Source organism: Saccopteryx bilineata, chromosome 5 (assembly GCF_036850765.1).
Source record: "Saccopteryx bilineata isolate mSacBil1 chromosome 5, mSacBil1_pri_phased_curated, whole genome shotgun sequence".
NCBI classification, from domain to species: Eukaryota; Metazoa; Chordata; class Mammalia; order Chiroptera; family Emballonuridae; genus Saccopteryx; species Saccopteryx bilineata.
This window is the reverse complement of record NC_089494.1, coordinates 68805683-68833546: the sequence shown is the minus strand read 5'-3', so window position 1 is coordinate 68833546 and position 27864 is coordinate 68805683. Positions and strand designations below refer to the sequence as shown.

The 27864-nt window shown below is 40.6% G+C and overlaps 1 protein-coding gene and 1 pseudogene across 5 annotated transcripts in view; one reads left to right on the top strand and one right to left on the bottom strand.

Annotated features, from left to right (window-relative positions):
* B3GALT1 (beta-1,3-galactosyltransferase 1) overlaps positions 1 to 27864 on the top strand; it is a 602130-nt gene that overhangs the window by 505497 nt on the left and 68769 nt on the right. The gene's annotated exons all lie outside the window — the stretch shown is intronic.
* On the bottom strand, positions 13906 to 14870 carry LOC136306346 (lymphokine-activated killer T-cell-originated protein kinase pseudogene; annotated as a pseudogene).

Below are 27864 nucleotides of genomic sequence, written 5' to 3'. Positions count from 1 at the left end.
TGAATTGCACATGATATTTGAAATCAGAATCTCCAAGCTGGTGTGCTGAAGTATTGAAGCCTGAGCCCCAAGAGTGGTGCCTGTGGACCGGAGTGGCCAGAACCCTGATCCAGTCATCTCTAGGCATGATCAGCTTGACCGCTGACCCCAATGTGCTTGCTATTCTAATATAATTTTCTGTGTATTTATTGGTATAGAAAAGTTTGAGAGCACTGCTTTTAACAGTGAACTGTAATAATCATGCTCTAAGAAAGGCATTTGATATTCTCACTAAAATGTTAAGAACTCACAAACAAAGAAAAGGCAGCCATTGCATTGACATCGACACATAGCTGTTTGTTGCCAAGCACATTTAAATAGGCTTTCAGTTCCAACAAGAGAACTCTGCTTGGAAATCTTCTGGGGACTCTTTCACATCATTTTGCCAGTACATCTGGACATGCTTTACAGATGTACACGTTGCTGATAAAGCCCTACTTCTTCACACAACTGCTATATTGTAGAAGCACAGTTGTCCCCTAGAATTATTTCCTGGCATTACCAAAATGCCGCATTCCTGAAACTGGAGGGGGATCCATCCTAAGTTTCAGTGATGGGTTTCAACTTGATTTTGCTCTGCAGGTGTGATTGTTTCTGATAGGCTGCCCGAGTGAACGGGGAAGGTATCATTTTATGGTCATAGACAGAATACAAAGGGACCAGAGTGACCCAAAAAACTGCTGAGTTCTTGTATGTATGTCACAAGACAGAAGACCATTAAAGACTGTTCTTTCAGAAAACAGGAGAATTTCAACCTTGACAATCTCCAGTAGGCTGTAGGCTTTCAGTAACACTAGGGATGACCCAGTAAATGGGGATGCCACATGATGAAAGGAAGCATCCTGTAGCTCTTGGGTGAACAGTGCTTTGGTTTTTCAAGAAATTGAATATGAAATATGATCCCCATGAATTTGCTGTCTTATCAAGCTGTGTCTAGAAAGAACCAGTCTTATACTATTAAAAACACATGTATAAATGAACTACTAACACATGCTTCAACATAGACAAACCTCAAAAACATGCTAACTGAAAGAAATAAGGCACAGATGGTCCTATATTGTATGATCCCATTTAGATGTAATATCTCGAATAGGTAAATCTGTAGAAACAGAAAGCCAGTTGGTGATTGCGGGGACTGAAGGGAGCAATAATAGAGAGTGACTGCTTAGTGGGCACAGTTTCCTTTTGGGGCGATGGAAATATTTTAAAATTCAATAGAGGTGGTGACACACAATATGGTAAATATGCTAAATGCCACTGGATTGTTCAATTCAAACTGGTTAATTATATGTTATGTGAATTTCACTTCAATTTTTAAAATTAAAATTATGCACATTTGGAATTAAAGAAATGCGGTATTAGAGAGTCCTTGGAGCCTAGCACATAGTTAAGGAAAAAAACCTCTCTGGGTAGCTAAAGATACACAAAAAAACAAATTTTAAATATTGATAAATAATCATAAGTTCATTAATCATCTATAATGAATAAATGACTATAAATAAACCCTATTAAGGATTTGTTAGTATTTTTAGCACTCAGGTTGTTGTAATATTATTAAATTTAGGGGTGAAAAAAGATAATAGCTGTGTCTCTTTCCTTTTTTTTTTTTTTTTTTTTTTTTTTTTTTATCAAGCAAAGAGTAATAGTTTTCAAAGTAGTTTAGGCAGTGGCTCCTCCTAGAAGACGTGGCAGCACCCTCTCTTCCCTGGGAAAATCTAATTGGTTCCCATGTAGTTCCTCTCCCAGAGCTAGGGACTTGTCTCCTGTTTCTATATGAAGTGAAAGTCTGCCCAGAGGAGTACAGCACTTCATGTAATAAGGCACGTTGTCATTGCCTTGTAAGTTATGTCTGTATATAAAGCTTCAGGAAACAAAGAGGAAGATGAAGGTAGAAAGCATCTGAAAACTCAAAAGAATTTTAGCTCAAACACCAGTGTTAATTTATTTCCACCTGATATTTCAGCTTCTTGCTGAGAATCTAACTCTACTTATTCCCCTCGGGTACCAAACGGACCATGGGTGATTTCTCCCTGTCTGGACACCTGGCCTGTGGGGAGTGCCGGCTGCCTCCTGCCCATGGCTGAGATGGGGGAAGCCAGAGATAAGAGAACAAAAGCTGTGAGGACTACCGAATGCTGAAGGCTAAAATTAGAATAGCAAATCCCATGCTAAGTCCAGAGCCTGAGTAGAGTGTCTGGACCCAGATCCAGGCTTGAGCAAGAAGCTAAGATGAGAGAGCAACAGTGGAGACAGCAAATGAAGGCAGCCGGGGAGAATTCTGAAAAGGAAGGGTAGATACCCCCAGCGACTCCATGTAGCATCCCTGCATGGGTCTGAGTGGGTGCACAGGGCTTGTCTAAAGGAGCCCAGCAGGACAGACATAGGGAACTCTGAAACCCAACAAAGAGGCCAGAAGACATAATATGGCATCTTCTAAGTTTATAACAGGAAACATCAGCACCTGTCTGATAAGATAGGACACAACTCTTGATATTCCAGCAAATAGTTCATGTGTTTTAGTAATATAAAGCCCATCTTACAAAGATCCTTCCCCAACAAAATCAACTCTAGACTTTTAAGTACAAAAGCACAATGAACAATCTGCTCATCCAAATGAATGTGGTGTGTTATCTCAATTATTTCATAAATAAAATAGGTCATTATATACCCTTTTCAATGCCTAGAGGGAAAGTTACTTCAACAGAGCATGCACTTTAAAATTCTCAGTAGAAAAATACACAAATTCTTTTCTAAATATAATTTCTAAAAATTTGGAATTGTTTATGAAACTTTCCTAAAAATGTGAGAATTGTATTATCTATCAAAACCTCTTTGAAAGCTATGCTTATATGGCCATGATGTTATCTTAAGAGTACAAATAAAGAGAATAATAAAAGTATATTAAGGAAATGGGCATTTTAGATTAAAATCGAGACAGCTCCTGAATGTATGGTTCATTTGATTACTGGGAATTCTCCTGGATGTGAGGGCAGGGTCTGTGGGACATCTAATTTACGGTGGTCTGGCGGAGAGCAAGAAGGCAGTTTGGCACTTGTGGGAGATAAGGTAGACAACTTCAGATTTACTAGTTCTGCCTTCTGTTGTGCCCTGATCTCATACCAAACATGTGAAGTATGAGAGAAAAGGAAAAGAGATTAGAAAGAATAAAAAAGGTACAAAAATGTAATAATTCTTTCAATGAGGTTTAATTATTGAACTCAGTATGAGTGCACAGAGGCAAAAATGCCAAGCATTTATGGCCCACAAGAGGACATTTTTCTACATACCTTTTTGTCAACTACAACTGATTGTGAGGGCGAAGATGGTAAAATCTAAGGTTCATGCAATTATTTTTGTCTGTGACCCAGGCGAGATGCGAGCTCTGTTATATTCCCTTCCCGCCTCCATCTGACACTTGACTCTGCGTCACTACGTGATGTTTCTACCAGCAGAGTGGAAGTTATTTTTCTGGAATCTGAAAGAAATAAAAAGGTATAATCATCTTCCACACATCTTCTTACAATGAAGCTAGTTAAGAATTTATTATCTTATCCCCAACAGAGCGGATGCGTTTAAGAACAAATAATAAGGAAGGATGAAGTGACAACTTAGCATGGGGTGGAGGGGAGGGGGAAGAAACTCTATGATCCTGTCCATATGGCTCCCTGGCCACTCTAGGGAGGGAGACAAGGAATAAAGGTCAAAGAGACCATGTGCCTTCTCGGTAACCTTGGTTTCACATGCTGACTCCTGCAGCCAGGTGAAATGGAAGTCAGCACAGTTGCGGTGGTCATTAACGTCCTCTGCCTTAAGGACAACACCCATCTCATTAGATTTAAGGGCAGTTTTTCCAAGTAATCTCTGGCAGAAGCCGGGGCTGATGGCTACATAGAGCAGAAATAAGCATGACCTTTTGCACTGGCAGCGGTGGGGAGGGTTTCTCTGGAAAGGATCCAACAATGGTATCTGTAAATGTGTATGAACATAGATTACAGGAGGAAACTGAAGCTGGGAGTCCTGGGAGAATTCCAGGCACCTTCTCTAGCCTGTTTCCTTCTCAAACTCTGAACCATTGCTCCCTGATTCTGTTCCCCCAAACTGTCCCTGAATACTAAGGTCCAGCACCAGCCAAAATGCACCAAGAGCATGAGTCTGAGTGATCAGCATACACTGCAGCCCATCACTGGGCTCACAGCTCAGTGGCCAGCCACAGAGAGACATGTGTGCCCCTGAGGAGTCCTATGGGCACACTTGGCTGCAGAAAATGTTAAACGCTTATTACTTTGTAGATATCTGTAGCCATGTCAGTTTTTTTTTAATGACGGTATAAACATTCATAGAGACAGAGATGGCCAGGTGCCCTCTTTCATTGACAGTGGCACTGCTAATACAGTATGTTATTTATAGTGTTCTGGCACCGCACAAGCTAGATAAATGATCATGCCCACCTTGGGGAATTATCTGAAGAAAATAGCTTTTAAGCCTACTTGTACAAAGATGTTTATAGCCATCTTATTTGTAATAGCACCTAACTGGAAACAATCCAGATACTCAACAATTAGGGAGTGATTAAACAAACTCTGGAGCTTTAACATGGTGCTAAAGTCTGTGGTAATGAAAACGATGAATATCTGGACCATGTACATATTTAGACAGCCTATCTAAAGCAATGCTGTATTAAAAAAGAGAACACACAGTATTTCAAGCACAATGTGATAAAATGTTGAGACAATGTGAAAACCATGTCTAAACAATGAGAAGAACAGAAGAGACCACCTTCTTTATAATTAATGCTTAGAGTGAATGAGAACTTTGTATTATCTTTACGGTAGTTTAAGGTTGGTTGTTTTAAATATACAAATATAAAGCTGTTTTAAAATACAGTGACTAAAGATAGTATTTATTGCTGTGCTATAAAAAGCATTAAAACCATCCACATACATAAGTCTGCCCATTCATTTAATGTGTACTTCTGACTTTGTACCACAAGAGTAACATAAATTGGTGGCCCTAGAGCAGTCAGTGCATGAAAACAATATAAAATTGGCCTTACCTAAAAGTAAGTGTTACCTTTGCTTTCAGTAATGGTCACAATTTGAATCAAGATATAAATCAACATCACGAATTCCACAGCTGAGTAATCAAATGGAGAATCAGAGCCAGATGACCAGAACTGGGTCAGAAGCACAGAAGAGGGACATGTGGGAAGATGATCAGGATCATAGGAGTGTAGATCAAAGGGAGAAGAGCCCAGCCCTGGACAATTGGCTCAGTGGTACAGTGTCGACCCAGCATTTGGATGTCCCAGGTTCAATTCTTGGTCAGGGCACACAGGAGAAGTGACCATCTGCTTCCCCACCTCTCTCTCTCTCTCTCTCTCTTTCTCTCTCTCTCCCCTTCCTGCAACAATGGCTCGATTATTTCGAGCATGTTGGCCCCAGACACTGAGGATGGCTCCGTGGAGCCTCCACCTCAGTGAAAAAATAGCTCGGTTGCAAGCATGGCCTCAAATGGGCAGAACACTGGCGCTAGACCAGGGGTTACCAGGTAGATCCTGGTCAGAGTGCATGTAGTAGTCTGTCTCTCTATCTCCCCTGCTTTCACTTGGAAAAAGGAGAAAAAGAAAAATAATTAAAAGGGAGAAGAGCCAGACACACACTGGACTAAGGAATTGACTGAGAAGCAGATCCAAGAAGGCCTTGGTACCAGGTTAGCATCTCAGGGGCACTTTCAGTCTCCTCTGCCCTTGTGTTCAGAGTTTAGGTAAAGTGACACAGGAAACCCTTGGACAGGACCCATCTTAGCTTTTCTAGAAAGAGTTCATGCACTTTTCAGTCAGGTTATTACACACTTAAGTCATATAAATTCAGAGTTTGAAACAAACAATATAATTTTGAGTGACGGATACCACAATGCACTGGTCTCGGTCATATTGTTAGAATGTTTATTTCCTATTGCTGCAATAAATCAAGTAGTTAATTGCAATAAAATGAATAAAATCCTTGAATGTCATGCTTTGCTAAGCATTTAACAGGAGGGCTTTGTCATAGAATTATTCGTGTAAGGATTTCTTTACAAATTTTGTGGTCAAACCCCAGATTCCTTCTTGCTGTGGGGTTCTCGTTTAGTAAGAGGCATCTGTCTTCATTCTGCTCTCTGTTCATTAGGTCAAATGAGAAGGCAAAAAGCCCTCTGTGAAGGTTAACAAAGCTCTGTTTATCCTTAGGCTTTTTTACAACAGCTTTTCTGATTTTGAACCAGTAAACTTTTTCCAGCTGTTCAAATCAGCAAGAACCATTGATTCATGGGTGCTACATTGAAAGCAATTTCCACTGCTCATTTCCAGCCATTCCCACTAGTCAGCTCTTCTGAATCACGATAGCTATTAAATGAACACGTATGCAAGGGGGAGGTCTGCCTCTCACTCTGTGAGTTCGGATGGGCTTTGACATCACCAAAGATCAGCTGAAACGAGATCATTCCTCTTAGTGTAAAGTAATGAAAAGAGGACAATTTTCAGCCAGGAAATCTGGGATTTAGTTCCTCTTTGGTTACGTTGTGCATACAAAGAATCTTAGGATCCTCACCACTTACACAGGAGTGATAGCATTACTTGCCTTTCAGGGTTATTATGAAGATCAAATAAAATGTTCATTAATGCAGAAATGGTAATTAAGCTCTACAGCATTATTTTATTCTTTTTAGAGGAATGGTGCTTTGGTAGTTAATGTGTTCGTTTTCTATGTTGGCTTCATTCTTACCACCCTTGTTCAAGGCTTATTTAATAATGTGACCTAGGACCCTGGACAGGTAGCTCAGTTGGTTAGAGAGTAATCTTGATATGCCAAGGTTGAGAGTTAGATCCCCGGGCTGGGCAAATCCAGGAATCAACCAATGAACACATAAATAACTGGAACAGCAAATCAATGTTTCTCTCTCTCTTCCTCCCTTCATCCCTCCTTCCTCTCTCTCTACAATCAACAAATAAAGTGACCTCAGGTTATTACCAGAAAAGTCTTGCTTCTCTTTTTGGTCTTCTCTGTGTGTTATAAGAATTTTAGTAAATCAAATACTAACTTGAAGTAAGTTAAGTGGCAGATCCTAACAAATATAAGTGTGGCCCTGGCCAGTGGATAGAGCATTGACCTAATGTTTGGACATCCCAGTTCAATTCCTGGTCAGGGCACACAGGAGAAACAACCATCTGCTTCTCTTCTCTTCCCTCTTCATCTCCCATAGCCAGTAGCTCGATTGGTTCAAGCATTGTTCCCAGGTGCTGAGTATAGCTCAGTTGGTTGAAGTGCATCAGCCTCAGGTGCTAAAAATAGTTCAGTTGATTGGAACAGCAGCCTCAGATGGGGTTGCCAGGTAGATCCCAGTAGAAGCACATGCAGGAATCTGCCTCACTTTCTCTCTTCTCTCACCAGAAAAAAAAACCAAATTAAAAATGAAAAAATGTGTGTGTGTGTGTGTACGCACGCCTTCATTCCTTTATCATCTATTATAGAATGTCAATTAGGAATATGGAATGTTTTCAGATAAAATATCAAGGATGCACTATTTTGTAACTTCCCTTTATTATATAGAAGTATCTAATAGTATTTCTTTTTCAAACTTTTGTCTACTTTCTTAGAGATGATGATTCTTACCTACAACCCAGGCAAGTACTTAAAGTAAGAATTATCTTGTGAATAAGTGGTTCTCAAACCCTGACTGCAGTTAGAAACAGCTCAAGAGTTTGGGCACGATACATATATAAGCCCATTCCCCACCCTGGAGTTTTTCATTTTATGAGTTGTGGATTAGTCTCAGCCACACCCCCTTTTTTAAAGATACTCTCATGATTCAAATCAAGGCTGGAATCACTGATTTACACTCTGATTAACTAGAGGTAAGAAATCCTTGGGCCATGATTATGATCTGACCAGTCTATATTTAGACCAACTAGAAGACTATCAGAGCTGCTACCTAAATTCTGCTGTGGACACACCATTATATTGAGAAATGCATGAACTCTGGAGTCAGTATGGGGCAAAAATCTGGCTTTGCCCCATTCTAACTGTTACCATCAGTGGGTGATAAGTGTATCTTATCATACAGGGCTGATGTGAGGTTTATATCAGGAAATATACTTACTATCAGGTACTCAAAAGTGATAGCTCTATTGATAATTAATGTAACAAAAGAGGTCCCAATTTCCTCCTATAAGAAGTAAACAAACAGAATAAAGAAAGTCAAGACCACTACCTTGATGCTGAAACTGGAGGGTAGGGTCTACCAGCTAAATCAAATAAAAACTTCCTAGTTCTATGATATCTGATCATATTCCTCTTGAAATAAGAGATTAAATGGAACTTTTCTCATTGTCTTAAGTCTCTGCTGAGATCTCAAAGCTGACCAATTGACAATCATATACCATCACATTTCAAAGAGAGATGCTTCCCCATCCATGCAAGATATGCCAGGGGGTGTAGCGAACTCGGTTCAGTGGCCTCTTACCCCATCACCAGTTCCAGGGCACAGCATGTTGCTGAATGGTGTTATGCTAAAGCCATCTTTAAAGGATCTTCCCCAAGAGATTCCCTTGAGAGCAGGACACCCTTAGCCCAAAGATCAGGACCTGAGAGGAGGTCAGCTGGAGAGTACACCAAAGATGCCAAAATTGAGTGATTTGCCAAAGTGTCCTGGTGATGAGGAATGAGGTGGTAGAGACATGAGGAAATCACACACCTGCCCAAGAGCCAAAGGGCCAGCATTTGGACATCTACCATGACAAAGAACAGGGATGCCAGATCACAGCAGCCCCACCTGGGTGAGAACTTGCTGTCTTTCTCACATCCCTCCATTTTTTCCTGACCCTGGCCAAGCCAGGGGCAGCACAGTGCACAGGGTACAGAGGAGAGGAAAGTATCAGAAAAATAAAGTGAAGCAAAAGACAGTGTCTCCATCCCTGCTTGACTGCCTTCTAAGTCGAAGCTGGGAAACAATTTCTTTAAATTGGATGAGAGATTGGAGGTTTGAGTTAGATGACATTTGACTTTTCAATAACTAGAAAATGAAACTCTTCTACTGCCCCAAAGTGGAATCTATGAGATGAGTGAAATCTGTGGAATGAAATTTTAAAAAAGAATCTATGAGGTGAACCCAAGATAACAGTCAGGATAGGAGAAGGGAGAACCAATAGAACAGATTTGAGGAAATCATTTCAGAAAAATTAATGAATGATATTTTATGACTGCCTCCTACCCATACCAACTCATATCATATTCTTGTGTATATTTCAACCCATGCAGAGGGCCCAGTGCTTCCTACCAGTGCAAGAGTCTAATGGCCCAGATGGCTTGAAGTTGCATCAGGGCTCTTCTGACATAGAGCATCCTAGTCCTGTAAGAGCTCTAATTCTTTCAAGCTCAAGAGTTTCTGAGCTTGAAATTGGGGCCAGCCATTAGCTCACATGTCATGTAACTTACTCAATTCTTATGACACATCAGGAGACAGGTCATTAGATTGCTTCTAGTTCTTCCTGTGGTCTTTGTGCTTTGTTGTATTACGCATTTCTCCTGATGGTCCTAACCCCCTAGTATATAAGGGGATGTAGAGAATGTTGGAAGCATAGGCGTGAGGGTCAGACTGACCTGAGTCTGAGTCCTGGCTCTGTCAGTAACAGCATGACCCTGGGAGGTTTCTTAGCCTCTCTGGCCTTGGTTTTCTCAAAAAAAAAATGGGCATAATATCCACTTTATAGGATTATTTTAAGGATTAAATGAAAGAGCCTTTAACACAGTTCCTAGCAAGTAAGTTCTCAATACAGTGGTACCTTGAGATATGAATTTAATTTATTCTGTAACTGAGCTTGTAAGTCAGTCAACTCGTATATCAAACTGTCATACTGGACCCGTGTGCCAATGCACCAACTAGTGACAGCTTCCTGAATCACAACTCGTATCTCAGAATTTCGCTCGGATCTCAAACAGAAATACCGAACGAGTCATAGCTTATATCTTAAAAAAATCCATATGTTGCCTCACTTGTGGTGGTGCAGTGGATAAAGCATCGACCTGGAAATGCTGAGGTTGCCGGTTCAAAACCCTGGGCTTGCCTGGTCAAGGCACATCTGGGAGTTGATGCTTTCAGCTCCTCCCCCTTCTCTCTCCTCTCTCTCCCTCTCTCTCTCTCCTCTCTAAAAATGAATAAATAAAATAATAAAATAAAATAAAATAAAAATATAGATCTTCCTCTGAAAATATTTTTTTAAAAAATCCATATGTTGATCTGTTCATATCTCAAGGTACCATTGTAACTGTAGATTGTAACATAATAATGATGGTGATGATTACATTAATATCCATTATATTAAAAGGATCTTTTCAAAGCAAACTGTTATATTTATTATTGGGTAATAACACATATTATTACCCCAACACATAAAGGAAACTTTCTCCTCGTATATATTGGGGAAGAAGAGTGTCATCACAGATCCACCGGGGTTTCCCATCCTTCCCCACTGCTTCTCCACATTTCTCCCTTCACCCACAGGACCCCGTCCCCTCCCAGCTCCCGCCCTGCCATGGATCACAGGCCCTCTGTGCCCAGTGGTTGCAGTGCAGAAGTTATAGACACAGACTTCTGGAACAAATGCAAACCGAGGGGTGACTGTGGGCCAGCCCATCTCCCCTTTGCCTTACTCCTTTATTTTCCTCACAACCACCACCTCGCAAGAGTGGAGGAGTGGTTCAGATTTCCTTGGGGGGTTAGCAATGATTAAAGAGAATTTCAAAAGAGGCATGTATTTCTTTTTAATTACCTACTTCATCAGACTATCCCCTAGGGCGATAAAAGCTCCAGAAGAAATCAATCCTTTCACTGCTCTCTTCTTGAAGGCACCCTCAAGTTCCTAGGCTTGCTCCCTTTATACTCAGCTTTTTCCACCACCCTTTTGCACATCTACTGAGAACATTTCAACCCACCCTTTGGGAAATTTGAGTCCACCCAGTAAATTGTTTCAATTGAGATTTTAGCACCTTTTTCTGAAGGAGTTTTTCCCCAAGGCTGAGTCATTCAGTTTCAAGTCTAAACTTTAGACTAATGTTCCTCTAGGGCCATCAGAGTCGCCTCGGATCTCATACGTCCACTGGCCTTCTAGGCTAGGATGAGCACTGGGAGTCTGGTCTCATTCAAGATCTCTCCACCCAGACAGTTGTGGCCAAGCCTTCTTATTCTTCTGTGTATCTAATAGGTGGGACCACCCGGCCCACCTTACCCCTGATCCATACAGCTATACATTTCCTAAGCACAAACTCTAAGTAAGTCAGGGCTTTAAAACTGGTACCAAGGGGAAAAAAACCAAAACACCTTTTTCTACTTGAAAGACTCTATCTCTCTCACACTTTTCCCAGAATGGGGTCGGTGCCCACCTTCTTACGCAAAACATGGTTAGCCACTTCCATCATCCCTCTGTTCCTCCTCTTCCTGTCTCATTGTACCAATCCTCCATCATGAGTTGCTTAAAATAGCAATTTTTCTAACCTTTTAGTGGGTGTTCCCTTAACTACAAAAATGCCCAGCCAAAGCTTTGAAATTACCATTTATATTGATATAATTAAGTTCTCTAACAAGATGCCTCCCTTTTCTCCTAGCTACATTATGACATTATTTTCTTGGTTGCCTTTTTATGTAGATGGGGCATAAATGCAGAGATCTGCACTTTAGATTTTTATTTGCTGGAACTGTGTCAGGAGATGAATGCAAATTACTGTTTATCCAGCAAACACTTACATAGCACTTCCGATGTGCCAGCCAGTGTTCTAAATGTCTGATTACAAACATTGGCACTATTAGTCCTCATGACAACCCTATAGTTAGGCATTATTATCACCTCCACCTACACGTGAGGGAACGCAGCACAGAGAGGGTAAGTAACTCAGTCAAGGACATGACACACAGCTAGTGAGTAAGTAGTACTCACTAGGCAGCCTGGATCTGGGGACAGTGCATTAGCAAGTACACCATACTGTCATTCACACCATTTTCTCATTCTTTATATCACTGAAAAAAAAAGTTACTGACCTAGGTGATTTTATTACTATTTTTGAATCTGGAAGGAATGGGGTTCTAAATGTCTGAGTGCCTTTTTCAAGTCACAATGAGATCTCAAATTTAGAACAGTCTTGTAAATCCAAAACATAGCTACAATATTCTGCCTTCTGCCTGCCTGGGTCTATCTGGGTAGTCTCTGAGGGATGAACATGAAGGAGTTTTTGCTATAGAATTTTATTTCCTCACTGACTTGATCAGGTCTCTAACACAGAGCACATGTGCCCAAGGGTCCTATAATGAACTCATTTTGTATATTACAGAGAAAGCCATAAATTATCTCTACATAAAGTGAGCATAGACCAGGCGGTCATATTCTGTGAACATTGTAATATACCTTAACCAAAATTGTATTTTCCTCCCTGAAAACAGAGATAAACACTACATTGTTTTTGACTTGTGGATCATTGGATCTTATATTTACTTTATATAGTTCTCAAAAGAATTCATAGAGATTAATAGTCATTTTAATCTGCTCTTAGAAAGGACAAATATCACCCTGGCCAGAGAGCTCAGTTGGTTAGAGCATCGGTCTGAAGTGCAGAGGCTGCCAGTTCAATGCCCGGTCAGGACACATACAGGAACACCTTGATGATCTTCTCTCTCTCTCTCTCTCTCTCTCTCTTTTCCTCCTTCTCTCTCTAAAATCAATAAAATAAACACAAAAGAAATAGAAAGTATTAAAAAACAAAAATATTGCACATGCAATAGACCTGCAGTAACTACTACTTTATGAAATGAACAATTCATATTTTGATCATTTTTAGTGTAACCTGGGTCTTCTAAGAGAACATTTATCAATAGCTCTAATTTTTTATTGTTGTTGTTTTGGTACCTAAAGTGTTGTTTATTCTCTATCATCCTGTTAAAATTTTATTATTTTTATGCCAGAAGTGTGAAATGCATAAAATATAGATTAGTAAACAAAAAAGGGATCTCAGTACAGAAAATATGTTTAATATTGATCCTGGGGAGAGCAAAGAGGACAAGACAAGGCTTAAACAAAAATATTTGGAATACCCAAGGAGCTACTCTTTTGAGCCCTAGTCTCTAAATGACCGTATTTAATAAGCACATCAGGCCTGACCTGTGGTGGCGCAGTGGATAAAGCGTCGACCTGGAAATGCTGAGGTTGCCGGTTCGAAACCCTGGGCTTGCCTGGTCAAGGCACATATGAGAGTTGATGCTTCCTGCTCCTCCCTCCCTTCTCTCCCCCCCCTCTCCTTTCTAAAAATGAATAAATAAAAAAAAATTAAAACATTAAAAAAAAATAAGTACATCAGCTAAAAAAGACCAGCAAAAAGTTCAATGATTTAAAAGATAAGCAAATGTAGATATACTTTGTACTGCAAAGTGCCAATTTCAATGGAGCCATTAAAATAGACAATATTTGAGAAATATCATTAATAAAAGTGTTAGTTACTCAACCCAAATTAATGTTAGACATATGAGTTTACAGCATTTTATTGCTAGTGTTTTAAAACTCTATGAGCAAGTTTAAATACTTGTTTGTCAAACTTAAAAGTCTCTTAAACTTTATAGAAAATCTACTACAATATCAAATACTGATCATCATAAATCTACATGAAATACCTTTGTAACAGAGATAGATGTTCATATGTTAACAAGGTGCTATGATCCTAAAATAGGCCAATTTCAAGGAATCTAATAATTATGGATTATCATAGTAACTATAAAAATGTTATTACATTAAATGGAACAGTTATATACGTGAGCCACACATGAAACTCAAGTAGTTAGGACTTTGAAGATCTATTTCAAAGCATCAACAGTACTCCCAGCAGGACGATCTTTAGGATCTTCATTAGTGCATACAGAGAAGAGCTCAGTTACTTTCTGGTACTTTTCATCCAGTTCTTCCCTATTAATAGGTGGCTCAGGTGTTAAGGCTACATAGTATGCATCTTCATCAAAGTCACTCTCATCGAAAGTTTTATCTTTCTCTTCATCATCATCTGAAAGGGTGATGTGCAGAGTAAACTGTCATCATTTCCCCCAGAATAAGGCCAAAGGCCAAAATGTCTGTCTTGTCAGTAATAATATCATTCTCCAAAGCTCCCTTGGGTTTCCAAGGCTCAGTGCCAATATAACAGACCTCAGGGTCAGTTACAGTCATATTTCTATCCAATGGTAGAGAGACTCCTACATCACAGATTTTAACTGTTTCAAAATCACCTTTAATTACAATGTTTGGAGACTTTATGTCTCAATGAGGCAATTTTTTATCTTGATGCAGATACTTTAAACCTCTTGCCATGTTCAAAGCAACTTTTTAAATTATGGCTGCTGGGAAAGGACCTTAACTGTCTTTATGTCATTCTTCCATTAAATTGTCTAAAGACTTTCCACCTCCATATTCCATAGCAAGATGTAGACTACCATCGCTGGTTTCAGTGAAAGCCTAATAAGCTATAATGTTTGGATGATGATGGCTTTTCAAAATCCTAGCTTTATTGGTTAGTCTCTTTTGACACATACTTTGATAATGACTATTGCATCTAGAATTACTCCTTTTCACAGCCCAAGGAGAATGAAACAAGCCTCTTGGAGATCCTTTTATAAGGTAGACACTTATCCATATGCCAAATCCAAGCTTCTGCATAAACACGGAAGCAGGAGTTTATTTATATATGGAGTTGGACAAAATGCAGATTTCTGTTTTGTTTTGTTTTTCCAGATAGTTTTCTTGGAGTTTTGAAATGATTGATTTCTTTCATTGTAATAATCACTCTAGATCCAGAGCTGTGTAGCATGGCAGTTATACTCCAGGTAGTAAAAGAGCCAGATGGCAAGAAGTTTAGGCAAATGCTGTCTTGAAAACTTGTTCCGGTGGTCCCCAAAAAGAACCTGAGGCTACCTCAGTGATGACCAGCCAATACACACACTGTGCGACAGTTGTTGCAACTTGAATCCTCCTGGCTTTTCCAAAGAGCACACGGCCCTTACATCATTCATAAACTATGGAGCGATCAATAGCTCCAGTTTCTTTGATGGGCTGCTGGTTATTGTAATATTGAACTCCCTCGTGTCATGACATAGCATTAGTTCAAGGTAAAGGTAGCAGAGATGCTATATACATTTCTGAAACTGGAACTAGAGCTCTGACTAGTTAAGATTTCCCACCTTTACACTATAGACCACTAGAATCAATCACAATATACATATTAAATACCTACTATGAGAAAATCACTGGATTGAAGATTAGAGATTCAGAAAAAATGAGGCGTGGACCCTGGCTTCAAGGAGTTTGTGGTTTATTGAAGCAAACAGACTTACAAACAAATGCAGAGTATTGTAAGATAAGTATTGTTAAAGTTACCTACAGTATTCTTAGTTGGCACAAAGAAAGAGTGATTAATCGAACAGAATGGGCTAACAATAGCATAGAGGGGACTTCTTGCTTTTTAGCTAGGTCTTGAAAAATGAGTAGGAGGCAGTTGAATAATGCCTAAAAAGAACAGTTCAGGATAGAAAACTTGGAAAGAACCAGATTATAGAATACCTTGAAAACATAAAGTAGTTTGGACTTCCATTTACCATTTTCAATCATGAGACACTGTAAAAGAATTTAAATGGAAGGCTAATAGATTTACTTTCCATTCTAGAAAGGACAGAGTGGTTGCACTCTGCTACTTGTATCCAAAGACCAAGGCCAAAGACAGAGGGGTTAATTAGAAATTTTTGTAAGAACCCAAAAGAAAGACATCTAGGAACAAAACTAAGATAGATGTAGATAGATGACAGATAGATAGGTAGGTAGATAGATAGATAGATAGATAGATAAAAGATAGATGATAGAAAGAATTGGGGGATGAAGATGGGAAAGAAATAGAAGCCGATTAATTACTTGTGTAGTTGAGGGGCATAGAAATTTATTAATTGCGTTGCTGTCAGGATTTTATTACTACAGATAACCACAGGTGTGGCAGTCAGGTAAGGCCCAGGATTGGTCAGTTCAGCCGCATCCATCAGGGCCCGGGATCCCTTTCCTTCCATCTTCCCACTCTCCCCACCTCCCAAAGGCACAGTGGTGTGCCCGCTTGCAGTTGCCAGCATTACACATGGACCCTCCAACCTATGGCCGCATAAAAGGGAGAATGGACACCCGAGTGCCTCTTTCCAGAAATGAAGGAAGCATTCCAGTGGCCTTCAGCAGAGAGCTCCTCTCACACCTAATAGCCAGAATTGAGAGAAATGCCCCTGCCTAATCCATTCACTGACTGGGGAAAGGAGGCCACCACAGGCCACTGAGATCAATATGACTCAGCAGTCTGGGGTCTGCTTGTCCTGAAGCACGGGGGTGGGACAGACAGATCCCATTACTTGGGCGCAGTCACAGGAGAATAGGGATCAGATAGGAACCGACCTTGTCTCCTGCAGAGGAGATCGGTTTGGCTTTTCTTCCATAGTCTAGTTGGGGAGGCAAGACATGTGGGGGAAAGACAAACTGTAAAGCTATGGTAGGTAGTAAAATTTCCCAAGTATGTATAACATAAATGGTCATGTTCGGAGACTCGGAGAATAAAGCAGGCATCTTTCATCATTTTTTATTTCTGGAAAGGAAAAATTTAGCTCCAAACCTGATGTTTGGCCCATATGGCATGTAGCCCAAAATATTTAGTAAACAGCTGAAGGAAGGATATTCACTCTTTTTTTTTTTTCGGATGTTAGGATTTCACTGTCTATACAATGTCTCCAAACTCCCTGAATTCCTTTCCTTTTAAACCTCATCCCCTCATTCCCTCCCCACAGAGCACATAGGAAGAAATCACACCTGAGACTTTACCTTCTAGCTAATTCACTCTATACTTCCAAATCAGCCCGTTTTTCAAATGAGATTTTCCATAAGGGAGACATTTTAAAGGTTCTCCACCACCAGATATCTTAGTAGGAAGAAAAAGCCTCAGAGAGCACATTATGCTTTTTTTATTTCCTGCGTAAAGCCCCAGTCCTCTGAATTCTTTTCATATTCTGGTGTTCTGTTTCTAACTACTTAGAATTATGTCTAATGCTTCTTGAAACATAAATTTGTTCCTCTGTGTTTAACACTAGTCTGACTCAATTATTTTTCAGCTTTATTATCACCGAGTAAACTGAAACCTTACAGTGAGCCTAATGAATGTATGTCTTATTCAAATAAGTCTGGTTGAATTTGATGTTTTTAATAAAGAGACACACACTCTAGAACATGATGGCTTTGTTCATAAAGTAAAAATACAGTTCTTTCTGTTGATTCACCATTGCATGAAAAATCATAGCAGTAGTGTCTGCTCCTTTGTTATACTTTGCATAACATTAAGCAGAGTATTTTATTAACATCCCTGTGTTGATAATTCCCTCATCCAGCAGGCACCCAATTTAATTGACAGTTTAAGATTTTGACCCTTCTCTAAGTGAGCCAATAGATCAAAAACCAGAGGGTTTTGCCATGCATTGGTTATTTCCCTCAATCTTGAAATTTATCCATAAGGCACTTAGTCTAAAGCCCCTTTATTGTAACAGAAAGGTCAACTTCGTCACTGTTTTTCTAACATGCTATTTGTTGAACAAGTCCTTTTTATTTTCCCCTTTTTAAAAAGTTTAGCTGGAATGCACTAATGTGATAAACTGTTGACTTTCATCCTGGTCACCCAATTTCCACACAGTCAAAAATGATCAAAGACTAAGCTATTTCTCACTTTGCTTTAATCTCACTGCTTCCACAGAAGATGGAAGTAAACAGTCACACGAGCTCCAATTACCAATATCAAGATAAAAAGGGAATGGCTTTCCCTTTCCACCTTTGAAATTATAAATGGATTGATGTAAAATAAATTTCAGCCTGGAGTGTGCGCTTGCTTTCTGATGGCTAAGGGTGGGTTCTGAATAGATGGGTGAGGGAGGAGAGGAAGCTGGTTACTAGGCAGTCTCAGTGAGAACCCTGACAGCACAGACAGGTGTCCATTATCAGACTCAACTTACCTTTGCTTTTTGATTATTTAGGTTAAAATTCTATTGGAAAACTATAATTTAGATTTTCCCAAGATCTTATGTAGCAGATACCTAGTTAAGAGAATTAAACAATTATTAAAAGAGATCCAAATTATAAAGAAAGGTAGAAACGATTTGTTATTATATCCCCCAGAACAGAGGCCACTGGGGAAGAATATTCTAGGGCGTGACACTGCTGCTCCTTATGGAAATTTTTAATTAGGAAAAAAGAAAAGCCTCTGAACGACTCTTGTGCATTTGGGTTGTAACTCTTTCTTTTTGTCCTGGTTAAAATCCTCATTGCTTCTTTGATAGAATTGCCCTTTTATTTGCATAATTTAACTAAAATAATTGGTTACCTTGTATCTGTCTTAAAAATAACTCTCCCATAAAACCATTTTTTTTTCTCAGCTCTATGATACTTTGGGGGGAATATATCCAAATCTTAAGAATCAATCCAATACTGTATCTGTGAAAATGTTGATTCCCTAGCCCATGTCTGAGCTAAGATGGAGTGGCCCCTACCTCCTGTCCAAGCTGAGGTCCATGCTGGCCTGTTTTTCTTGCTTTCCAGGGTAAACTGTCATTCCTTTGGCTGGCTGATTTAAATTTCAAAGTGGATAGACCATCCCTCTACCATCAATTAGCATTATAGAACACCAGCTCTCCAAGGATCTTTCCAAAGTTAACCTTGAATTGTCAGTGAGGCAGATAGTTCTAAGACCAGATGAAAGAGTGGTGTGAGGGGAAATGGAGGGCCATTCCTCTGTGCCTGTGTTCATGTTCTGGGCCACATGTTTCTGTCATGATCATCTGCTTCCTTCTGGACTGGCCTTCACTGAATTGTGCTTTATTATTTGTCTTTGACTTTTATTGGACTCAGTTTAATCATTGGTTGTATGAATTATGTCTCAACATTTGAGTGGTGGCCATTATGTAATTTTATCTCCCCTCTCTATGTAAAAGTTATTCTGTAGTTTAATGTATTTAAAATATAACTTGATCTCCCCTGAGAAACTGTCATTTTTATTCCTTTCATGTTTAAAAAAATTATGTACCTAAGTTATCATGTTTCTCATTTTTGCACTGGCTGCCAGGAAGCTCAAATACAAATATAAAGAAGGCCTCCAGCTATTACTAAAAAATAACTTGTATTTTAACTTATCTGATGGTTTATAACTGGGGTCCGTTTTTTCATTTCTTTTTTATTTGTCTTATAATTGTATCTTCTCCTTTATGCCCCTGAATTCTTTGTTGGAAAGAGATGGTATACAGGTAATTTCAACAATTAAAGTAGTCTTGTTTTAGTATAATAATTTCCAGATTTTAAAACATGTGAAGGATTTTGTAAAGAAACGGCAATCAGATATTTTATCTTTTCTCAAAGGACAAGGTTAAATATAAATAAACATAATGGATTGCTCTAGACATTAAGCAGTACTTAGTAAAAATAAAGGTTCTTATCTCGTGAGCTAGGTTGATGAGGGAGATTGCAAGAACATACTTGAGAAGCCATGAAATGAAAGACAATTTTGGCAATTTTTTCACATCACCTTAAATATGTCGTTACTATAACACTGAGTTATAGTTAGACTCTCTATAATTTTGATGCCTTATTAGCTGTTGGCTTATTTAAAATAGGACCTATGATTTAGTCATTCCCAGTATATAGCACAATATCTGACCTATAGTACAGCTTCAGTAAATGTTTTTAAATGCCAAGTGAGTTTTTACCTATTCAGAGGCATTCCCATGTGAAGTAATATTTCAAGATGCTTTCCAATCTTATGGTTTCAATAAAAGCAATTTCATTTATGTTGCCATAGATACCATTTCATATTATAGTGCTTGATGAAGCTACTTGTTTCTATAAGAAATTTTCTGTGAGTACAACATATATTATCAGATTAAAATAAACCTATATTCAACCAGTTGTCTAACTGTTCATAAAATGTATCAAAATCAACTCTAGAAAACATACCATTACATTTAAAAATCAAGGAAAATTAACATATATGAGGAAGATTTTTAATTTACTTTTGATAAAAATAATAGTTCAGCAAAATGTAAAGAAAAGTTTGAACAATTTTTCAAACCAAATCATGAAACCTGATTTTAAATGTTTTTATTGAGGTACAATTGACATATAACATTTTAGAGTTTCAGATATACACCATAATGATTTGATATTTGCATACACTGAAAAATGATCACCACAATAAATCTGGTTACCAAATGTCACCATACAAAGTTACAAAAACTTTTTTTTTCTCATGATGAGAACTTGTAATATTTATCTCTCCGTAACTAGCAAATGCACACTATGATATTATAATCTATAGTTGCCATGGTGTCTATTACTCCCCATGGCTTTTATTTTATAATTGGAAATTTGTACATCTTGACCCCGTTCACCCTTTTTTTTTTTTTTTTTTTTTTTTTTTTTTTTTTTTTCTTAAGCTGGAAACGGGAGAGACAGACTCCCGCATGCGCCCGACCGGGATCCACCCAGCACGCCCACCAGGGGTGACGCTCTGCCCACCAGGGGGCGATGCTCTGCCCCTCCGAGGGGTCGCTCTGCCGCGTCCAGAGCCACTCCAGCGCCTGGGGCAGAGGCCAAGGAGCCATCCCCAGCGCCCGGGCCATCTTTGCTCCAATGGAGCCTTAGCTGCGGGAGGGGAAGAGAGAGACAGAGAGGAAGGAGGGGGTGGGGATGGAGAAGCAAATGGGCGCTTCTCCTATGTGCCCTGGCCGGGAATTGAACCCGGGTCTCCCGCACGCCAGGCCGACGCTCTACCGCTGAGCCAACCGGCCAGGGCCCCATTCACCCTTTTTACCCATGCCTCAAACCACCGCCCATTAGGCAACCGCCACTCTGTTCACTTATAAGTGAAATCATATGGCACTCTGTCTGACTTATTTCACTTAGCATAATACCCTCAAGGTCCATCCATATCATCCCAAATAGCAAGATGTCATTCTTTTCTCTGGCTGAGTAGTACATACCACATCTGCTTTATACATTCATCCATAGATGGAAACTTAGGTTGTTTCCATGTGTGTGGGCTATGGCAAATAATGCTGCAATGAACATAGGGGCACATACAGAGTAGAGCAAAATAGGTTTATAGTTGTGAGTATGCAAAACAAAGTGTATTCTTATATTATCATTTATTAATTATTGTGTTATTTTCCATATGAAAAACTGCAAACCTATTTTGCCCCACCCTGTATATCTTTTAGAATTAGTGTTTTGGGGTTTTTTGGATCAATCCCAGAAGTAGACATGCCGGGTCATACCGTAGTTCTATTTTAAGCTTTTTGAGAAACCCCCATACTATTTTCCAGAGTGGCTGCACTAATTTATATTCCCACCAATAGTACACAAAGGTTCCCTTTTTTGCTCCTCCTTACCAACACTTGTTGTTTCTTGTCTTTTAGATAATAGTCATTCTAACAGGCATGAGGTAATATCTCACTGTGGTTTTGATTTGCATTTCCCTGAAGATTAGTGATGTTGAGCATCTTTTCATGTACCTGTTAGAATAAGGTCTATTCAGATCCTGTATTCATTTTTTTTCTTTTAGTCAGATTGTTTGTATTTTTGCTAGTATGACTTCTTTATGTACTTTGGATGTTACCCCCTTATCAGATAGGTGATTGGAAAATATTTTCTCTCATTCAGTAGGTTGCCTTTTGATTTGTTTATTGTTTACTTTGCTGTGCAGAAGCTTTTTGGTTTGATGTAGTCCCACTTGTTTGTTTTGCTTTTGTTGACTTTGCTTTTGGAGTCAGAGCCAAAAAATCATTATCAAGACTGATGTCAAGGAGCTTACAACCTATATTATCTTATAGGATTTTTATTGTTTTAGATCTCACATTTAAGTCTTTAGTCCATTTTGTGTTAATTTTTGTGTATGGTATAAGATAGTAGTCTAGTTTTATTATTTTACACATGACTGTCCATTTTTTCTAATACCATTTATTAAAGAGACTGTCCCTTTCCCCATTGCATATTCTTGCCTCTTTTATCATAATTTTTTTTTTTTAGTATTTTTCTGAAGCTGGAAACGGGGAGGCAGTCAGACAGACTCCCGCATGCGCCCGACTGGGATCCATCTGGCACGCCCACCAGGGGGCGATGCTCTGCCCATCCGGGGCATCGCTCTGTCGCGACCAGAGCCACTCTAGCACCTGGGGCAGAGGCCATGGAGCCATCCCCAGTGCCCGGGCCATCTTTTGCTCCATTGGAGCCTCAGCTGCAGGAGGGGAAGAGAGAGAGAGAGAGGAAGGAGAGGGGGAGGGGTGGAGAGGCAGATGGGCACCTCTCCTGTGTGCCCTGGCTGGGAATTGAACCCGGGACTCCTGCACGCCAGGCTGATGCTCCACCACTGAGCCAACCGGCCAGGGCCTTTTATCATAAATTAATTGACCATACATGCATGGGTTTATTTCTGGACTGTCTAGTCTGTTCCATTGATCTGTGTGTCAGTTTTTTATCCAGTACTATACCATTTTAATTACTGTGGTTTTGAGGTCCTGGCCACAAGTTGGCTCAGTGGTAGAGTGTTGGCCTGACGTGTAGAAGTCCCAGGTTTGATTCCCAGTCAGGGCACACAGAAGAAGCAACCATCTGCTTCTCCACCCCTCCCCCTCCCTTTCTCTCTCTCTCTCTCTCTCTCTCTCTCTCTCTCTCTCTCTCCCCCTCTAGCCATGGCTTGAATGAGCAATTTGGCCCCAGATCCTGAGGATGGCTCCATGGCCTCTCCTCAGGACCTAGAATAGCTTGGTTGCCAAGCAACAGAGCAGCAGCCCAAGATGGGCAGAACATCTCCCCAGACAGGGGTTGCCAGGTGGATCCGGATCAGAGCAAATGTATGAATCTGTCTCTGCCTCCCCGCACCTCACTTAGTAAAAAAGAAAAAAAAAAATTACTATGGCTTTGTAATATAGTTTGAAATCAAAGCACTTTCAACATTGTTCTTCAAATTGCTTTGTCTGTTCAGGGTCTTTTGTGGTTCCATCTAAATTTTAAGATTGTTCTATTTTTCTAGAAATGACATTGAACTTGTGATAGGGATTACATTGAATCTGTAGATTACTTTGGGTAATATGGGCATTTTAACAATATTAATTCTTCCAGTCTCTGTGTGTGGAATATCTTTCCATTTGTTGGTGTTTTCTTCAATGCCTTTTGCCTGTGTCTTCTCATTTTCAGTGTATAAGCTTTCATTTCACTTCCTGGGTTAAATTTCTTACCACACTTGCCTGACCTGTGGTGGCGCAGTGGATAAAGCATCGACCTGGAAATGCTGAGGTCGCCGGTTCGAAACCCTGGGCTTGCCTGGTCAAGGCACATATGGGAGTTGATGCTTCCAGTTCTTCCCCCCTTCTCTCTCTCTGTCTCTCCTCTCTCCCTCTCCCTCTGTCTCTCCCTCTCCTCTCTAAAAATGAATTAAAAAAAAATTTAAAAAAAAAATTTCTTACCACATATTCTATTCTTGTTGATATAACTGTAAATGGATTGTTTTTTTAATTGATGTTTCTAATAGTACATTGTTAGTGTATATATAGAAACGCAATGAATTCTTGTATGTTGATTTTGTACCCTACAAATTTTCTAAATTTATTTCTTACACATTTTTGGTGAAGACTTCAGGATTTCTATATAGAAAATCATGTTGTTCACAAATAGTGGCATTTTTATTTCTTTCTTTCTTTCCAATTTGGTTGCCTTTTTGTTATTGCTTAATTGCTCTGGCTAAAACTTCCAGTCTAGTGTTCAACTCTTTATCAAGTATATCTTATTTTAATTTTATTAAGGGTTTTTTTCTGAGGTTTTTATCTTGTTCTTTTGTTTGGAGCATATGTCTGTGTTTCTTTATTTTATTTAACTCTCTGCATTTGTTTCTTTTCTTCTTTTTTTTTCTGAGAATGAAAGAGATGAGAAGCATCAACCCATAGTTGAGTCACTTTAGTTGTTCATTGATTGCTTCTTATACGTGCCTTGACTAGGAGGTCCCAGCCAAGCCAGTGACTCCTTGCTCAAACCAGCAACCTTGGGCTCAAGCCAGCGACCTTGGGCTCAAGCCAGCGACCTTGGGATCATGTTGATGATCCTACACTCAAGCCGGTGACCCTGCACTCAAGCCACATTAGCCCGCACTCAAGCTGGTGACCTTGGGGTTTTGAACCTGGAACCTCAGGATAGGCTGACACTTTATCTACTGCTCCATCACCTGGTCAGGGTGGTGGGTCCCAGTTGTGAGGGTGTGCTGGACCTCAGGATAGGCTGACACTCTACCTACTGCACCATCACCTGGTCAGGGTGGTGGGTCCCAGTTGTAAGGGTGTGCTGGACCTCAGGATAGGCTGACACTCTACCTACTGCACCATCACCTGGTCAGGGTGGTGGGTCCCAGTTGTGAGGGTGTGCTGAACCTCAGGATAGGCCGACACTCTATCTACTGACTGCACCATCACCTGGTCAGGGTGGTGGGTCCCAGTTGTGAGGGTGTGCTGGACCTCAGGATAGGCTGACACTCTACCTACTGCACCATCACCTGGTCAGGGTGGTGGGTCCCAGTTGTGAGGGTGTGCTGAACCTCAGGATAGGCCGACACTCTATCTACTGCACCATCACCTGGTCAGGGTGGTGGGTCCCAGTTGTGAGGGTGTGCTGGACCTCAAGATAGGCTGACACTCTACCTACTGCACCATCACCTGGTCAGGCAAGGTGAGTCCCAGTTGTGAGGGTGTGCTGGACCTCAGGATAGGCTGACACTCTGTCTACTGCACCATCACCTGGTCAGGGTGGTGGGTCCCAGTTGTGAGGGTGTGCTGAAACCTGTCCGTTTCCCAAAGTGAGGCATTTCAGTCAGCATCCAATTTCAGGCTGATTGAAAGCAAATCCTCAGTCAACAGCTTTCAAAGTGTGCAAATATATTCAGTTCTGTGGGTCCACAATCATAAACCCTGCTGGGCAACAGTTACCAAAATCAGGGCTCCAGAAAAGTGTATAAACTCCTTTCTAGAAGGTTCTGCAAACTGTAGCAAGGCAGAGGGAGAGGTAAAGAGGGCAGCCCCAGGCCTACTCTCCCTGAAGCCTCTAGATATGTAGCAAACCTGTAGCCTCTCCCTCAGGCTGAAGCTCCAGGACAAGTACACAGGCCTTTTTCACAGAATGACTGGGAGTATGTTTCCCTCAGCTGTCTAGGCAGTCTATGCGGTGTGGTAGTCTCCCAAGACCTCTCTCTGGTTATACTTCTGTGGGACCCAGGAATGCCAGTTCCTCTAGCCACCGGAGCCAGGTGACGAAGAGGCACCGCATACTCCCCCTGTTTTAGTGAGGCATTGGGAGAACTTAGCTAAGCAGTGAGAGTGTGCCGGCCGGGCAGGCCCGCTGGCTTTAGCGAGGCAGCAGGAGCACGCAGGGAGTGCGTGCACCCACCAACGCTAAAGCAGAAGAAGGGTGCAGAAATGACATCCGCCAAGGCTTCCATCCTGGAGAGTCTCAACCGGCCCCTGCTCCTCTGGCTGATGCTTCACGCAGGCATCCCCAAAGTACGGCCCGCGGGCCGCAATGCGGCCCCCTGAGGCCATTTATCCAGCCCCCACTACACTTCTAGAAGGGGCACCTCTTTCATTGGTGGTCAGTGAGAGGACCACTGTATTTGGCAGCCCTCCAATGGTCTGAGGGACAGTGAACTGGCCCCCTGTGTAAAAAGTTTGGAGACCCCTGATAGCGCTTTCGAACTGCTGCTAGTGCACTAGGCCCCGGGAAACGGAGTCTGTGTGCAAGCCCTTTAAGAGCAGTCTCAGTTTCCACGCCCTTTGGATCTTCTAGGTGTAAGCCCTGTTTTCAACTATATGTTGTGGGCACTTGTCTCTGCAGTGCAGGCCACAGAGGTTGGAGTGCCTGATGTGGCACAAACCCCTCCTTCTTCAGGGAGAATCCTCCCAGTTGTAGGTTCCCACACCAGGAGACAGGAAGTTTTTAGCAATAACAGTTTTTGGCCTCTTCTATCCATCTCATGTGGCCCTTTTATTGTTTCAAATGAAGGAGCTATTCAACTCATTTTCAGTCTTTTTCAGGGGAAATTGTTCCATATGTAGCTGTAGATTCAATATGTCCATGAGAGGAGGTGGGTTCAGGATCTTTCTATGCCAGCATCACAAACCCACCCCTTAAATTTTGAGAAGTCATGCTTTCTAGAACACCCTAAATGACTTTTTGTGGTTTTATTCCTGGTGGCTGGCACTTGCTCTTGTCAAACTGTGAAGAGATTGTAATCTTATTTGGAAAAGAGGAGGAAAATTTAAAGCAAACCTTAAAGGGCAACCTAATTACTTTTTGAAATCTGGAATGTGTTCAAGTCCCATAGACAAAAGTTTTTAGTTAACAAAATTTCTGCCTGACTTCAATAAAAGTTCTATTAATGAATTATGTATATGAACTAAGTATGTACACATATAATTTCTCCCCCTGGAATATAAGCTTTGCCGGAACAGGGATTTTTATCTGTTGTGTGCAGTGATGTATTTAAAAGTGTTAGGGTAATGCTGGGCTCAAATCTGTTCTCCTTAGACATTTGTTGAATGACTGTAAAAAGTTCATGCTGAGGGAATGATAGCATTTTATTATTAGCTCTATTTCAGTTCAGATTTTTCCCATTAATTTTTTTCAGAGACACAAAATCATTGAGGCAGACAGCCTAGGAGGAGAACCATGGGACATAAAAGCATCTTACAGACAGTCAGCACTGAGCATCTTGGTGAAATGCCTTTTAAAATCTGGAACCTGAAGATTATTTATTCCCATGATCAAACAACCTCTGGAGTCTTTTCTACCATTAAGTCAAATGTTTATGAAGAGAAAACTGCCACCATTCAATTCTCCCGACAACACATTATCATGCCATCCTGTCCACAACCCTCTCCCTAAATCCTCTTCCTCAGCAGAGCAAAATTAAAACAAAAATAAGGATATGCAAATATAAACTAGAATGAAAGTAGTAAGTACACCAAAAGTATTATCTTCAATTCAGCCTCCCTATCTAACCATAGACCTTTGAGACTTTGGAATTATTTAGTATTGAAAAGCCCTCTGGTCTGGCCTGTGGTGGCTGAGTGGATTAAGCGTTGACCTGGAACACTGAGGTCGCTGGTTTGAAACCCTGGGCTTGCCTGGTCAAGGCACATATGGGAGTTGATGATTCCTACTCCTCTCCCCTTTTCTTCTCTCTCCTCTCTAAAATGAATAAATAAAGTCATAAAAAAATAAAAACTTTCTGGAAACATGGCATAATACTATATTTAAATTTATGTTTTCACCCTCACAGAAGAGAGGTTCTGTTGGGGAAACAAAGGTGTCTGTTGATCCTTGTCTTTGTACCTGAGAATGGCAAATTGTGTGAATAAGACCTGTCCTTGATGAGTCTTCATAGACCACATAAAGCTTAGATGCACAGCATTTATACCCTAACATAGGGGCCCTCAGCTCACTTAGCTTGAAAGAGTATTTAAAACTATATTTGGGCCTGACCAGGCAGTGGCACAGTGGATAGAGCATCGGACTGGGACGCAGAGGATCCAGGTTTGAGACCCCGAAGTCGCCAGCTTGAGTACAGGCTCATCTGGTTTGAGCAAAGCTCACCAGCTTGGACCCAAGGTCACTGGCTTAAGCAAGGGGTTACTCGGTCTGCTGAAGGCCCACTGTTCAGGCATATATGAGAAAGCAAT